This window comes from Puma concolor, chromosome B1, assembly GCF_028749965.1.
Source record: "Puma concolor isolate L17-30 chromosome B1, mPumCon1.1.hap2, whole genome shotgun sequence".
Lineage (NCBI taxonomy): Eukaryota > Metazoa > Chordata > Mammalia > Carnivora > Felidae > Puma > Puma concolor.
In genome coordinates this window covers 140,495,452-140,512,654 of record NC_141670.1, presented here as the reverse complement: position 1 = coordinate 140,512,654, position 17,203 = coordinate 140,495,452, and positions in this window count along the sequence as shown.

Below are 17,203 nucleotides of genomic sequence, written 5' to 3'. Positions count from 1 at the left end.
AAAAATTAATGAAGAACAAAACATGACAAAGACAAGAAACAAATAGAAGATTGACAGTTGAGAGAGAAGAAAATAGTTAGAAGTTCTTGTGAGAGAAACATGGAAAAAGAGAGGGAACTGAGGGCCAAGTGGAGGCAGGTAAGAAAGGGTAGTTTTTTGTCGAGTTGAGTGTCAATCTTGCAGTCTTGTTTATGTGAAAGGGAGAAAAATGTTCAAGTGAGTGAGACCATATGTAACCATACTTTAAGACTTTTGGGGACTGAAGAGTGTGTTATGTACTATGAAGTCGATCTGAGGAGCCTATCTGCATTGTTAAATAATACAAAGCAGTTCTCCTCTTTCTATGTGTGAAGGTATATTGTTAAATGTGGATGAGAAAAAAAAACCAGCATGATTTCTGAAACTTGACTGCCAGATAGTATCTTTTTAACTCTATTATATATTTTTTCTTATTCTCTTTTGTTTTTTTTACACACTCCTGACTGTATTCATGATTCAGCCAGTCTCTGAGAGTTACAGCTAGCTTCTGAAATGAGAAGGTGCTGTGGAACCTCAGAAACATAACCAAAGTTCATGCCACTCTGGACCAAGGACTCTACCACTCTCCCTTGAGACAAGTCCCAGAAATTGCTCTTGGTTTTTCTCTAGTTCTACTTTTGGTTGAAAAGGGGGATAAAAGTAGGGAGTGGAGATCCTACTGTCACGAACGTTGTAATACCAGACAAGTATTCAGTCTCCTTTGTCCAAGTATGTTATTATCTCCTGTCTGAAGCTAATTGTTTTCTAGCCAGGAACTAGAAAGAAATAGATGAGGGGAACAGGTTTGGAGTCAGACAGCCTTGACTTAGGACCATGACTTTTTGATCTGGAGGAAATCACTTACTCCCTCCGAACTTCAGTTCTCTTCAATAAAATAGAAATAACGATACGTGCCTTGTAGAATTGCTGTTATGCTGAATGGCATAAGTGTACTAGACAAGTTTTGCAACTCTCTGACAATTCCACCCACACAGAGGAGCAGAGTTTCAAAATAACCACAGTTGTACTGGCTGACATTAGTCCCGTCTCTACTGCTGAATGGAAAGTAACTTACACACACGAATCTGTCCACACTCTTGGCCTAAAAATAAGAAACGCCAGGAACTCTAGGTTGATTACTTGACCTAAGGAGATAAAAGGTGGGTAGATATATTTAGCCCCATGCATGCCAAAGCGGTAGAAGCTGCCTGAAGAGGAAGAGAAAGAGAAACAGAGAAGGAAGAAGAAAATGAGAGATCTCCTTGTTCCTGGTAGTTGTGCAGTTCCTAGTCCCTGATGATAATTTATGATAATTTAGCTAACTTCCTGAACTTATATCCATTTGTTAATTCAATGGGCTCGTGTGGCATTCCCTCTACATATGAAATAGCTGGAAGTCAAAAGAGATTTAAGTAAAACCATATAATAATCTCTTTAGGATAACACGTAACACCTAAAGAGTGGTAATTAACTCTTTTGGTAACCACTTTATGTGCTTTGAGTGAGAAGTCCTTGGGAATCTCTAAGAAGCTTCACAGGAAGTCATAAGAAAGAACTGAAACATCATTTTTACTGATACAAATTGTGAGCGCCAAAATGAGTGATGGAAATACATCTTTTAGATGATATAAACAAACAAGATGATAAAAAATGAGTTTATAACGAGAAGTGTTGACTCACCCAACTTGGGATTTATCCCTTTCTATCATTTCCCTATCCCCAAATTCATATTTTGCCAAATATGGTTAGTCAAACATGGATAAAATATAACAAATTAATAATAAAATTACCCCCAAATATTTCAGTCCCTGCAATATATTAGATTCTTGAGATGCAGATGATTATAGTATTTCTCTTTCAAGAACACATTTACTTTCTATTAAAGGACATTGAAACATTGTGCCCTACACGTAAAAGGTATTGCCTAGCTCTCCCCAAGAGCTTCAAAAGGAATACAGTAGATAAAGAAGAAATAAGTGAAAAGCAGGAGATCATATGAATGGGGACTTTTCTCAATTCAATTTTAGAAATATTTTTTAAGTTCATACAACACAAAGCATTGGGTGGGTATGTAAGAAGATGGTAAGACACTGTCATCAAAGAGATGGCAGTTTAATAAGAGAGAGAAGTACACAAATATAATAATTCTAACAAGTCTCTGGGAATGTACTAAAAGGGAAGCACTGAAGGGTAGCAGAACATTCCATCCCAAGATATGCTGCTTTGGTAGACTGATTATTTTGAGCCGTAGGCACTTGAAAAACAGCAGATGCAGGGAGAGGCTTTCTCTGAACTTTCCTTATCTGCCTAGAGACAGATCCTCCAAAAGGAACTCAGTTGTCACAGATCCCCTCCTGAAGATTTTCATCAACACAAAAATTTTTTGTGTCCATCTCACAACCAACAGTGAAATCATGACATGAGCTGAAATCAGGAGTCAGACTCTCCACCAACTGAGCCACTCAGGCACCCCCCATACTTCTTAACATCCTGATATGGATCAATTACTTCTCAGATGCGTCACCAATTTGTTGCTAATAATCCCAAACTTTACCCCTCCCCCTTTTTTTGGCATTTTGGAGAATATTTAAAGTATTCCCATGATAACTTCCCTCATCACTTACATCAGACCGTGTTTACTTGGCTGGGAGAGATAAAGTACCTACATGAGAATTTAGACCATTGTTTTGACCTTCTGATTCCCCCATTTGTACAATGGTTCTGATGTTGCCAAATTTGATGTGCCACTATAATCTGTTTGGCCTCGGCGATGCTGTAACACCTACATCATGGTAGGCAAGACATTTCTCAGCAGACTAAGCACTAGATGCACACACGCTGGAACCTGGACAGTGATACTCAAAACATTTAACAACCCGTAGGGTACGGACAGTGACCAGGAACACATACTGGTAGTGCTGAAGTATGACCCTAGAGTCTTCCCCTGGGCCCCTCTGCAACATAATAACCTTTACTTACTAGAATGAGCAAAAGTCTGGAAAAGCTCCTTCAGGGAGAAGTCAGATAGCCAGGGCTACAGGGGATATTTGAGGGGATATCAGAAAAGCTGTTATTTGCCAACCCATACAGAAGTATTACAAGACATTTAACAACTGGACAAGCTGTGCTGTTGTGCACCCAGTGAATATCCACTCTGCCAGCTGGAAAAGAGAGTTGGAGCAATTAATATTGAAAAAAGAAAGCACTCAGATTTCATGTGTGCTAAAACCCTGGAGAAGATTCCTAGAATCTATTCCATGAGAAAATGTAGCCTGTAAGATACTTCTAGATGTTCCAAGAGAGTTTCTGAGGTCAAGTAAGATTGAGAAATACCGTGCACATTATACTCCTCTTATATCCCATAATACATTAGTGAATTACAGGTCCTTGAGTATAGAAAACTCTTGAAGTTTGTTCAGTCCAAGTAGTTAATAAACTTGTTTCCCTGAGGGAATCCTTTTGTCATGAAATGATGTGACTTTTGAAGGAGATTGGTGTTCTATGCAACAACATTTGGGAAATAGCATCCAAAATATCTTCTCCATATTTAAATATACCCAGGCTGGTGAGCTTTCAAAGGCAGCTCAACACTGATGTATACAAAGGCCACATTTGTCTTGTGCCATTATTTTCAGGAGATTTATCTTATACTTTGTTTCAGAGGCTCAGGAGTCTTGACCACTTGCTTGCTTGTTCCCAACATCCGGGAAAGTCCTCAAACACTAACCCATAGTGATCAGGGATCAGCCAATGTTATTTATATTATTTATAAATGTTTGTCAATATTATTTATAAAGAGCAGAAAACTGGGGTGCCTGGAAGGCTCAGTCAGTGGAGCATGCAGCTCTCGATCTCAAGGTTGTGAGTTCAAGTCCCACGTTGGGTGTAGATATTACTGAAAAATAAAATCTTTAAAAGACAAAAACAAACAAAAAAGAGCAGAGAATTAATATATTCAGTTTTTTGAACTGTCACAACTTCTTGACTTTGCTGTTATAGCTTGAAAGCAGCCACAGATACTATGTAAATGAATAAGCATGGCTGTGTTTCAATAAAGCTTTATTTACAAAAATAGGCAAAGGGCCAGATTTGTCCTAGAGTCTTCAGCCCTGATGCAGGCTGAAAAAATGGCAGCCTCCTCAGTTACTCCTCTTTTGGTTTCAGAATGGTCTTTGATCTATTTGGGTCTTACGAAAGAAACTAGATCTCAAAGATCAATTAATTTAAGATTTAAAAATTAATAGAGATAAATTAACTGAACAAGTCCTCATCACTGTTCAAATCTATGAAAAGAAACTAGAGTGGGGTATAGAGGGTGAGAAAATTCCAAATAGCAATATAAACCATGCACCAGGGAGTACAAGTAGGAACGACCTTTCACTGAGCTCCCCGAGATATTTAAAATTAGCCTCACTTCAGCTACTTCCATGAAACATTTTGAGACTAAAAGCCTAATGACAATTTTCTGGCTGAGAATCAAGTAGCTGTCACTTCAGTGTTCCTGCTGTTTGCTACTATTTTTATTTGATAAGCAGAACCTTCTACTTGGGCCTAGATTTGAGGCAAGACCATCAGTGATTCATGGTTTAGAGACAAGCGGCCCCCATCTCCAGGTTGTCTGGGTTTCTTTGGCAGATGTATTGTAGATGTTTTCAATTAGGTGAAAAACAAAACCGCCACAGAGTATGGCTTTAACCCAAATAAAACCTCCCCTTGAATATAATCTCTCCCTCTTTCTCTCTCTCCCTCTCTCTCTCTCTGTATGTGTGTGTGTATGTGTGTGTAAAATGGTTGAGACAGCTGCATTACACAGGTGGTATCCTAGGCAGTAAATAATATGGCTTTTATAGATGGCTTGAGACACATAGTCTCAGAACAATTAATTTTACCATTACACATTTGACCTACGCGTACTTTTTATCACAGCGGGAATTCCTTATCAAATTCTCAGGTGCAGGTGCCCCATAAACACTTTGGAGGTATATGGACCTCATGGCTGAAATGCCTAGTAACTTGAGAAGGGAATAAGAGGTGGCCTGGGAAGACAGAGAAATATAAAACACTGACCTCAGCTCAAACAAGCAAACCCGACTAGTCAACCCTGCCCTTCTGTGAAGTCTGTACATCCTTCACCCAATCATATTACTAGAAAACCTTGGGAATTTGGAAGTCAGCCGTCATGAAGGAAGTTCTGCTTTGTTGTCAGAAGGCATGCATGCTCATGTAGTCACAAGTGACTGCATTTATGTTTCAAAAGTATTGACAAAATTTACCAAATGGAGGACAAAGAAATCATCCTAGCAAATCAGGGCTACGGAGTGCTCACCAACACAACTAGCCAAAGAGAATCTTTCATAGAAAAACCTCATATGATGAAATATACACACATGTATTATTTAAGTAACCACGTGGCTCTGATACGAGTGACAACTCATTTTATTTATTCATTGATTAATGAATTTTATCTCCAGCAAACTCCAAGTCTAATATTTTCTACTCAACTAGCTAAACAAAGATTTACTCAACTCAGGCACACAATCTGCACATTAGAGTTTCCACCAGAATTTATATTCCAGGGTTTTGTTGTTGTTGTTTGTTTTTCCATTACATGGCTGCTAGTGAATGACATGTTTGGTAAACAACACAAACCAGGGGGAAAAGAACTTTTACAAAAATTTCTGAGACTCGTCAAAATCTTGATACTTGTCAAAATTCAATAAACATTTTTGGTGGGCTAAGAGCCCCGATGACATCTTAATGAGCAAATCATTACTCTTAAAACAAAGGTATAGAAGCACATTCATTTCCTGGCCATCCAGGAATCCCTCCTGAGACAGTGGTCCTTATCTACTGGGAGAGAGGAGACAGCTGGACGGACACAGAAAACCATTAAATGAGGAAAACCTGACAAAAAAATTATTCTTTTAAATCTGAGCTCATATGTCAGTTTCATGTAGAATCATAAATTTATAGACTTAAAATTTCCTTTTCTGCTTAACAATAGTAAAGAGAGTAAAATTACTTCTCTACATCTCTTACTTAAAGCCCCTTTATTACATTATTACATTTTTTTATATCCACTACATCTTTATGAATAAAATTGTTTCAGTTTCTTCCTGAGCAGACGGGCCTGACTTCAGATGACTGGGGGCCTGATCTCAGGGGGAGAATTAAATGGTTGACATGAGACACACATGACATCAACACATGACTAATTAGAAATAATTAGGAAAACAAAACCCAGAGGCAGCCTTTAACCTAAGTCTCTTTCTAGGAAAATTATATTCTTTCTTTAAAGTGTCAAATGCTTATTTTCAGTACTATTTCGTTATTTCCTTCAAAAGTCTGAAATGTTTGACACCTCATAAGTCTCCCAAAGATCCTTCTCTTCCCAAGAGTAGAGCGTTACAGATGTTATCCTTTAAGCAATAACTACTAATAAGATAATTGTGACTTGGGCATCTGCTTTTTCCCCACAAGTAATGAGGAATCATATGTTCATAAGGCCCATAAATATGGGAATCTTCTCATTTATTTGATCAGAAGCCAAAAATCCTTGTGTGTCTGCCATATGAGTGGAGGTAACTGAACCCTGCAGATACACAGATTTACGGCTCAATTCTACAGATGTTAGATGTGAGATGTGAGAGAAATAAACCACTCTCCACTGAACTATGAATTCAGGAGAACACCCCATAAATTTTTTTTAATTTTAAAAAAAGTAATGATGAGACTACAACTCTGTGTCCATTGCACTTGAAAAACTGGGACGAAGAAGGCACATCCCTGGAACATGGTTCCCCTCCACAGATCTGAGGAAGCCACAAAGCCTTCTCTTCTCCTACTTGCCCTCTATATCCTTCTGTCCTCTTGCAGGGTTTTCCCAGGTTCCCTGTATTTCTTCTATCTCCCAGATAATCAGAGAAGCTTTCCTCAGGCGTTCTAGGGATGTGCTGGAACCACCTTCTACCTGCTCACATGAGCAGATTCTATGGACCTCTTCTCAACTCCATGTTCATTGACATCATGCTATAGCTAGAAATTAGTCACGGTGAGAGCGACTTACACCATGGAAATTGGCAAATGCTATAGATCAGAGCTGTTTTTCTCTCTGGAGATCTATCCAGTTGTTAAACATATACCAGCATACCACATCTCTGCTCTTTCTCCCTCTCCTTCTTCTGTAACAAACCACACACCTGAAATACTCCAACAAACTAGTTTACTCAACTATTAGTGAGGAAAGCAGTATTTAATGTACTACCTCTGTCAAGCATAGAGTGAATAGCATCCAATGGTAATGCCTTAACCCAAAGTAAAAAATATATATCATTAAACTCTGAGTATTGATGAGAGATAGTGCTTTTCTCTTGGACAAACTTCTCAGCATCTTTCAGGTTACACCATAAAGGCAGCTAATGACTGCATAAAACAAGTGTTGACAAAGGATGTTGAAAGCAGAGTGGGGAAAACAACTACCTGGATAGAGGACTATATATTGACTGGTGTGCAGAAACAGTCTTGAGGAGACAAAAAAGAGAAGCTATTTTTTTTAATGTTTATCCATTTTTTAAAGAGAAAGAGTGAGCGGGGTAGGGGCGGACAGAGGATCTAAAGGGGGCTCTACACACTGACAGCAGACAACCCTATGTGCGGCTGGAACTCATGAACCATGAGATCATGACCTGAATTGAAGTCCAAAACTGAACCAACTGAGCCACCTAGGTGTCCCAAGAGAAACTAATTTTAAATTTTTTTTAATGTTTATTTAGTTTTGAGAGAGAACAAGACAGAGTATGAGCCGGGGAGTTTCAGAGAGAGAGAGGGAGACACAGAATCCGAAGCAGGCTCCAGGGTCTGAGCTGTCAGCACAGAGCCTGACATAGGACTCGAACTCACGAACTGTGAGATCATGACCTGAGCTGAAACCAACACTTGGACGCTTAACCAACAGAGCCACCCAGGCGCCCCAACAGAAACTAATTTTTAAATAAAGTTCTTGTTATCACACGGGGAAGAATAAAGAAAATAAGGGGTTTCTTTGGTGCTGTCCATCTTATAATCTTTTTCTTTTGAAAACATATGTATTCCAACATTGGATTATCATATTTCATTTAATCTAAGTTACCATTGGTTACAAAACATCCCATTATATTATATACCACTAAGAAAGGAGATAAAAGTGTTACCAATTAAATTATGGCCCCAACTTTTTTATTTGAAATTTTTTCTTTTATATTTTTTAAAAGTTCTTTCAGATTTATTTAAACAGATTTTATCATTTATTACTCTTGTGCATACTGAAAAAGAAATATCTATGCAAAATAAACTGGTTAAACAGTTTGTAAGTTTCCTTCTCTTTCAGAACTGACTTTCCTGAACCACATTCTAAGAGTCATCAGAGTCCATTTTATGCACAGTATTGCCACATTGTTTTATTTTTTAAATGTTTACTTATTTTGAGAGAAATAGAGAGCAGGGTAGGGGCAGAGAGAGAGGGAGACAGAGATACCCAAGCAGGCTCAGGCTCTACACTGTCAGCACAGAGCCCAATGCAGGGCTCAAACTCAGGAACTGTGAGATCATGACCTGAGCTGAAACCAGGAGTTGGACGCTTAACCAACTGAGCCACCCAGGTGTCCCAATATTGCTGTATTTTTTAAAGGGTGCAATACTGGTCCCAACATCTGCCTCCAAACTGCTGTCACCCTGGCCACACGTGGCAATGGACATGTTCATGCTGGCTGAGCATCTGACCTGCTGACTGCATCCCAATTTCAGAAATGATAAATTTGCCAGAGGTGGGAGGAGGCTGTGGAGTAGATCTTAGCGTCAGTGAAATATGATCCTTAGGCTCTCAGGTTTAGACTCCAGACCTGGGGTCTAAGCCCAGAGGAGATGGCCCCTCTGTGGGGTCTTCTGTCTGTCTTTCGTTCCAACTAAAGTTGATTACACACTAGAGTCACCTGGCAGTTTTTAAAATTATCCCAACCCAATTAAATCAGAATTTATGAATTAAAAAAATAAATAACCAAACAAAAAACAAACAAATAAAGGGGCGCCTGGGCAGCTCAGTCAGTTGGGCGTCCGACTTAGCTCAGGTCATGATCTTAGGATTCATGAGTTCAAGCCCCACATCAGGCTCTGTGCTGACAGCTCAGAGCCTGGAGCCTGCTTCGGATTCTGTGTCTCCCTCTCTCCCTCTGGCCCGACCTCACTCCCACTCTGTCTCTCTCTCAAAAATAAATAAATGTTAAAAAAAAATTTTTTTTAAGAAATAAATAAATAAATAAATAAATAAATAAAACTTCTCCAGGCAATTATAATGTTCAGTTATATATTTGAGAAGTACTGAACCACATCTTCCAAAATCTCATCCACTATATTGTCTCCTTATAAATCTTATTATGTATGGTATACAAAAAAGGTAATGCTCTCTGCATTATCTAAATGTCCTAAACTTAATCTGTCAAGGAGTTGTTAGGGCAGAAATAAATTACAACTGCTTTCTTTTTTTTTTTTTTTTTGTGACATTTTTCCTGCTTAGGTTGAAAATCTTATGTCATAATTCATACAGTTTGGGTTCATACTGCTGTTTTTCCTTCACTATTGCAGATCTAGTTAGTATAAGTTCCTAAAACTGATTAATAATTCCTTATCCTTTAAGTGCTATTTTCTTCAAATTTATTTTAAATATTTGAAAAACACTTAAGTATCGTTTTGATAAAAAATCCTTAAACTTCCTGTGAAATAACTTTGGTTATAAACTGAGGACATAGAAATATCATAAAAACATTCCATCCTGTGACCAAATCTCCTCCTAGTGTAGAGGGAATAACATAATTGATTCAAGACAACAGTTTTAGTTAGGGTGTCTTCTCCCCTGGTAAGAACATCCATTAATCACCATGGGAATCGGCAGTCTTATTAGCCCTGAAAGACCCTAAACCACATTTCTTCCCAAACTGATTTTCCCCTTCACTTTACCTTCTGCCTTTTTTTACCAGAATCTTAGTTGCTCTTCAAGTATCTACCCCACTTTGAGGCCCAGAGAGAGAGTCTTGATCATTCTCTGTGAGTTAATGCATTCTCCTGGCTACAGGTACTATGGCTGACACCCATTCCAGACATGGGAGCCTAATCAGACAAAAGGAAAGAACTCGTACTCCATCTCTGAAAGTAGTGTTTATCACGTCTCTCCTGCTGGGTGTGACAAGGAGGCATGGACCTCTGATTACCACTGGCCACCATCTGAGACCACAGGGGAACCAACTTGAAAATGAAATCAACACTGAGCAGAGCACAGGGATAGAGTGAATCTGGGCCCTTGGCAACATCACTGACTTCAAGTATGGTGAGTTAGTAAACTTCTATTTAAGCCAGTTTGAGTCAGATTTCTTTCACAGCTAAAAGCATCAGACTGTACCTTCTGCTTCCCTGTGAATCATTCCAGCATCTGGGCTCTAGTTCTGTTTGAATGCTGATGGGCCAGGCTAGGAAGAGAATGAAACTTTGACGTCTGACTACTTGTTTTGTAGGACATTGAATGGCTTAGAAGGAGGGCAAAGAGGTGGGGAAGGGAGCTGGGACAGGACCTAGAAAGAAGAGCTTTGCCTTCTCTTACTGACTGTGTCAGCTTAGACAAATCGATTTAGCATTTAGAGCCCAGATTTCTCATTTGGAGGATAAGTCAGTCATAACACGAACACACTAAACTAGGGATCAACAAACTTTTCTGCAAAGGACCAAAAAATAAATATTCTAGGCTTAGTGGGTCATAGCATCTCAGCCATAGCTACTCACCTCTACAATTGTAGTGCAAAACAGTCTTAGTACCTAAAGGAGTGAGTGTGGCTCCGTTTCAATAAGGCCTTCATTTCAAAACTGGGTGGCAGACTGGATTTGGCCCAGGGGCCCTAGTTTGTGACACTTGCATTAAATAAATTATTATCAAGGTGGAGGAACCATATATCACATACTGCCTGATATGATGCAACAGAAACTCCAAGTACCATCTGTAAAGTATTTTGTACCACTTCCCTCAAAAAAGTGTAACTTAAACTCTTTTTGTGATTAAAACTAACTTCTAGTTAGTTGTGACTCAAACTAACTTCTAGTTTACAAGAACTACAGGAGCTAAAGCATCAAGTTAAATGATACAATGAGAAAATACACAGACAAATCCAGAATGTGGAACATTCAAGGTGGCTAGGTACTGCTCCAGGTTCAAAGAGATTCATGTTCAATTCAATATATGGACTCTGTGTTTGAAACCAGAATTAGACTAACTGTAAGTAAAAAAAAAAAAAAAAAAAAAAAAAAAAAAAAGACTTTATTTATTTTTAATTTATTTTTAATTTTTTAACGTTTATCTTGGGGGGGGCGGGGGGGGAGAGAAAGAGGGAAACACAGAATCCAAAGCAGGCTCCAGGTTCTGAGCTGTCAGCACAGAGCCCAACGCGGGACTTGAACTCACAAACTGCGAGATCATAACCTGAGCCAAAGTCGGATGCTTAATTGACTGAGCCACCCAGGGGTGTCAAAAAAAAAAAAAAAAAAAAAAGATTTTTAGATAATCAGGAAATTTTGGAAATGATCTTGGCATTAGGTTGATACCAAGGAATTATTAACTGGGTTAGGCATGATAATGACATTAAGATGATGTAAGAAAATAGCTATACTTTTTAGATGCATCCTTAAGTATGTGTGAGTGAAATGACTTGAGACCTAAATTTTCTTGGAAACAATTTAGGAAAAAAATTTAAGACAATGAAGCATATATGGAATAGTAACATTTTCTGCATCCTAGCAAACCCATTTTAGGAGTTCCTTGCCTTGAATCGGCCAAAGTTATTTTGGCACTTGAGTTAAATGGCAGCACAATTACAATGCAAATAAACACAGTTGATTGGAGAAATCGGAGGGAGATTGTGGCGTAATGATTTCTTGGAAACTGGCTCTGAATTGTTATCTGCTTTTATTTTGAGGAATTGCTTCTATTTTTAATGTCATGTAGCTATGCATAACGGAACTGAAGATCATAATGTATATATCTGCACGCATACGCACATATGGGATCTGGGAGCATGAACAAAAAACGGAAACATCTTTATCTTTGAGGAGGAACACTGGATGGCTTAGGATCAAGAAAGGAGGGATATTTTTACATTACTCATTCATATCTTTTAAATGTTTAATCCTGTAAGTGCATTGGTTTTAAAAACAAAGCAATACAATTTTCAAAATAAGTAGGATCTCTTTGTAGATGATTTTGCACTTCAGGTTTTGTAGCCACCTGTGTCTCAAACATTCTGGTCTCACCCAAATAGAAGGAAGTGCATCAACAGCTTCATGATGGCCAGGTAGAGTCTAATAAAATAATTTGGGGAGTAATTTATTTCTTAGTTCATGGCATCATTGTGTGTTTGATCTGGACACATCAGGCCTTTCCTGAGTCTACTCACCCAAACCAAAGTCAGGGTCTCAGTGAAACACAAGAGCATCAACCAGAGGATGGCTATGTTAGCGGGGCAAAAGGGATTACCAACAGAAATATACACATGAATGTGCTGTTCTTCCCTTAACCCCCTTTCCTTTTCTTCTGCATAGCAAACTCTCTGCATTCTTTGCTCCTGTGTAAATGGACTGGCAAGACTCAGCCTCAGGGCACCTTACGATCAGCGGTTCCTCAAAATGAGAAGATAAGAAGGGACCCAGCATGGATCCCAGGGGGAAGCAGTTGTCACAGATCTCTCATATGTCCCTCATGTGCAGCATCTTGAGGTAAAAAAAAAAGACCATGTTGTGAACTGTTTCTCTAATTAGAAACTACCATCAATAAAACTTATTTATTCAATGTTCCCAGAATGCATCTTTTATTTTCCACTTTTTCAACTTCACTTATTTTTATCGTCTCTCCTAGCTGGAATAACTTTTCCTATCTTCCTCCTTTCCCAAAGTCCATCCATCCTTCAAAACCCATATCCAGTCCTGTCTTGTCCAAAGAGCCTGCGCAAATCTCCACCCCCACCCCACCCCACCCAAGGGAAGGGCGAGGCCTCCAGGATTGCAAGCTCTGGACTAAGTAAGGGTCAGCCACTCTCCTCATACATTGGCTGTGGCGTGGAGGTGTTCCGGAACCATCCTGCCTCTCAGGGCCAGAGTGGGTACCGATGGGGGTGCCAAAGGAGGGGAGAGGCAGGAACAGAGCTTAAGTAGGCCATTTTCTAAGTCAGTGTTTGCTCCACCATCTCCTCCTCCTCTAAATTCATAGAATGTATTGTCTATTTGGTTATTTTGCACTTAACCTAGATTTGCATATTCAGAGCTCCTAGCACACAGAAGACAATTAATTGGTTGGTTGGGCTGTCTCTTTCTCTTAAGAAAACCCCTTTTAGGGCGCCTGGGTGGCTCAGTCGGTTAAGCGTCTGACTTCAGCTCAGGTCATGATCTCGCAGTCTGTGAGTTCGAGCCCCTCGTCCTGCTCTGTGCTGACAGCTCAGAGCCTGGAGTCTGCTTTGGATTCTGTGTCTCCCTCTCTCTGCCCCTCCCCTGCTCATGCTCTGTCTCTGTCTCAAAAATAAATAAAAACATTTTTTAAAAATTTAAAAGAAAAAAGAAAACCCCTTTTAAGTGATTTATTCTTTTTTCTTTTCTTTTCTTTTCTTTTCTTTTCTTTTCTTTTCTTTTTTTTTGAGAGAGTGAGAGAGGGAGAGCACACACATGCACACACACACAAGCAGGGGAGGTGCAGAGGGAGAGGGAGAGGGAGAGAATCCCAAGCAGGTTCCACGCCCAGCACAGAGCCTGGCTCAGGGCTCAATCCTGACTTACTTAGTGAGATCACTACCTGAGCCAAAATCAAGTGCTGGTCACATAACCTACTGAGCCATCTAGGAACCCCTCTGTTTTCTTTTACTGGCACTTTATCTGTGTCCTTTTTGATTGTTGAGTTTACCTAAGAAGAAATAATTTCACCATTTCTGAACAGGTTACCTTACTACTTTAAAGACAAGGGGGGGATTGTTGCTGAAAGAGCAGAGAGTTGTGGGGGTGAGGGGTCAAGCCCCGTGTGACCCCAGCCCTCCTGCCATTAAGCCTGGAGCTTGCAGTTGGCTCTCCGGTGAACAAGAGAGACACATGTAGAGCAAAGGCAGAAATCCTCACATCCTTAGCAGCACAACGTGCCCGGAAACCAGTTTTGGCCATCAAGCCCTCAGCTTCCTCCTGCCTTTTTGTTTGGAGTTTCATTTGTCTGTGTAAAATGCAAACGTATTAAACCCTGATGATGACTCATGGGCTGTTATCCAGCTTATTTAACGGAGCAAGTGACAGCTTCTCATTACTCCAGATTGATTTTAAATGTGTCTGGAACCTTGTATTAAATTTATACCACTTCACTAAGCTTGCTGAATATGTTCACTAAAAACCCAAGATTCAGCTAAATTCAACACATAATTATGGTATATCCCCAATACACCAGACACTCTATTAGGTGCAAGATAAATAAATATTTCCATTTCTGAGCTTTTATTATGGGCTGCAATCTGTGCTAAGCATTTTACCTATATTATCTCATTTAATCATTATGATGTTTCTATAGTAATTTATTATCCTCATTTGCCATTGAAGCAACTGAGGCACGGGGATCAAGGGGCTTTTTCAAGTCCACATAGCTATTAAAGGGCAGGGTTCCTATGACACCTGTCTGACTCCGAGCTTGGGCTCTTACCTCCTTTGTCATACTCTCCTCTCCTCAGGATGCTTGTGTCCAGTAAACTGGTTGAGGGATCTGAAATTTGAACTCAGACTCCTTACATCTGGGTTTAGATCCAGGAAGTTCCCTATGACCTGCGACCCAGGAAGTAGTCAAGAGTCAACTAATTCAGTTTCCCTTGACCTCAGTTTTTCTAACTGATGCTACCAACACTTACCTCCGCTAATGTTTAACAAAATGCTCCTGAAAGACATTAGATCCCAGCAGAGGACTCCCTGTGACCTAAACATCAAGCCCCCATTTGTACAGAAGCACCCACTACACGGAGGACGGTGGGGTAACAGAAGCAGCTTCCTTTCTGTGGTCTCCCCTCACCTGAGCCTAGTGCCTCAGTTCAGCTGAGGTAAGATTAGAATGTTTGTGAAAGAGGCACCTGGTGGCTCAGTCACTCAAATGTCTGACTCTTGATTTCAGCTCAGGTCAGGATCTCACTTGAACTCTTAGTAAGTTCGAGCCCCACATCAGGCTCTGCACGGACAGTGCAAATCTTGCTTGGGATTCTCTCTCCCTCTCTCTGCCTCCTCTCAAAATAAAATAATATACTTAAAAGTTTTTTTTAAAAAGAATGTTTGTGAAAGAATTTCACTATAAGACAACAGTGGGAGAGCAAACAAAGAAAGGAAAACCCAAAAGCAAAGAAACAGTAAGTTCACAGACCCTAAGTGGTTTGTAGCGCCTGGGTCTCTTCAAATACAGATTCTAGTTTCTTCTTATCAGCCCCCATCAGGACCTGGTGGTTTGCATTTCACACCAAGCTAGGCGAGGGCAGGTTCTCAGACCATTCGTGAGGCTACTTTCTCTGGCTTGGTTTCGTGCATCAGAACTGAAGCTACAGGGTGGGACGGGAGTGGTGGAGGGACACATTTTGTCCAAAGTGAGGCCTTCCCAGTAAATGCTTTGAGGAACTGTGTGGACACGAGGAAAAGGTATTACAGAAGTACAAGTAAGACACGTGGGCAAAGGGAGTCGAGGCCATGCCGTTTCTATTTGCACTCGCCCTCTCTCCCCACCTCAGTCTTGCTCTTCCTCATGCTACACCTCAAGGCTTCTAGAGACATCTTCCTTCCCCCTTTTTATTTCCTGGGTGAGAAAAGCACTTTTCGACCTAACCTACACAGTCCTGAATTGCCTATGAGACCGTCTTCACTCCTCAGAAAGTAGCTCTGACTCTGGCCCCCAATTCTGGTCATGATTCATTTTTTGCTCAGTCCCGCTCATTTGCTAAAACCAAATATCTGCAATAGCTCGTCCCACTCTCTGGACAAGCTCAGATTCTTCATCTGCTCTAAGTGAGCCTTCACTTCTACTCCGGCTAAGACTTGTGCTGGCTTCAGAAAAATCAGCCTCTATGTGCATCATGTGCAGTGAAGGCAAGCAGCCCAGGTAGACGGCTGAATGGTGCTCTCTATGACTGGTATTCATTATTCAGTCAGGGAATCGTGTCTTCGTTTGGAGAGGAAGCATAAACTAATTTGCTATAAAAGGTTAACGTTCCACTTACCGCATCCATTTGATGTTGTACCTACCACAGACCATGAAGATAATTCACATTCAGGGACAGATGAGAGACAATTTGTTACGCTGCTTTGTAAAACCAAAGTTGTTAAGCGTGAGTACAGGATGGTCATTTTGGAACTAACTTTCCATAGTCTTGGCCTGCAACTTTACCCTATCCACAAACCTACCTCTGGACAGTTATTCAACTCCAGTCCTTATTTATAGCATGCTATTAAACCACAACACCACACTCCCTGATTTTTCTCTTCGCCCATTTCCATGAGTTCATGTCATTGCCTCGGGCAGGTGACAGAATTAGCCACACTTCCTACAGAGGTGAAAGGGAGCACATTGCTCTTGCCATGTGATGCTTGACTTCCAACAGCCTTGTGATATCATTAAAAAAAATAAAAATGTGGCCTTTGCCCTGGGAATAAGGCAAAGATTTTTCTGCATGTCTGACTTCTCTTAGCTCTCAGGTCTGTTCTAGCCAATATTTACCTGTCAGCCCAAAACGTGTTGATGTTGAACTCAGAGGAATTAAATCGATCTATTTTTTATCTGTCTTGTCGGACCTTTTGTTAGCTATCACTTTTTGTGAGCCAAACATTTTTAAGAGGCAGACAAGTGGAAATTCTTTATACCACAGACAGAGGAACTGTATTCACACTTAACATAGAAGGAGCTCAACAATTGTGATCCATTAGGGTATTACCATGCATAGTTGCAGTGATTCCGGAAACATTACTAAACTTACAGGCTATCGAACCCATATAATCAATAGCTGGCAAGAGAAGATGCTTCTGTACTTGATAAAAAGAATAGTGCTTAAAAGCAAACATATTTAGGCAACCATGAGCACTATGGAACCAAACAATTGTATTGATTTTGGCTTGTAGGAATTCTTCTTCC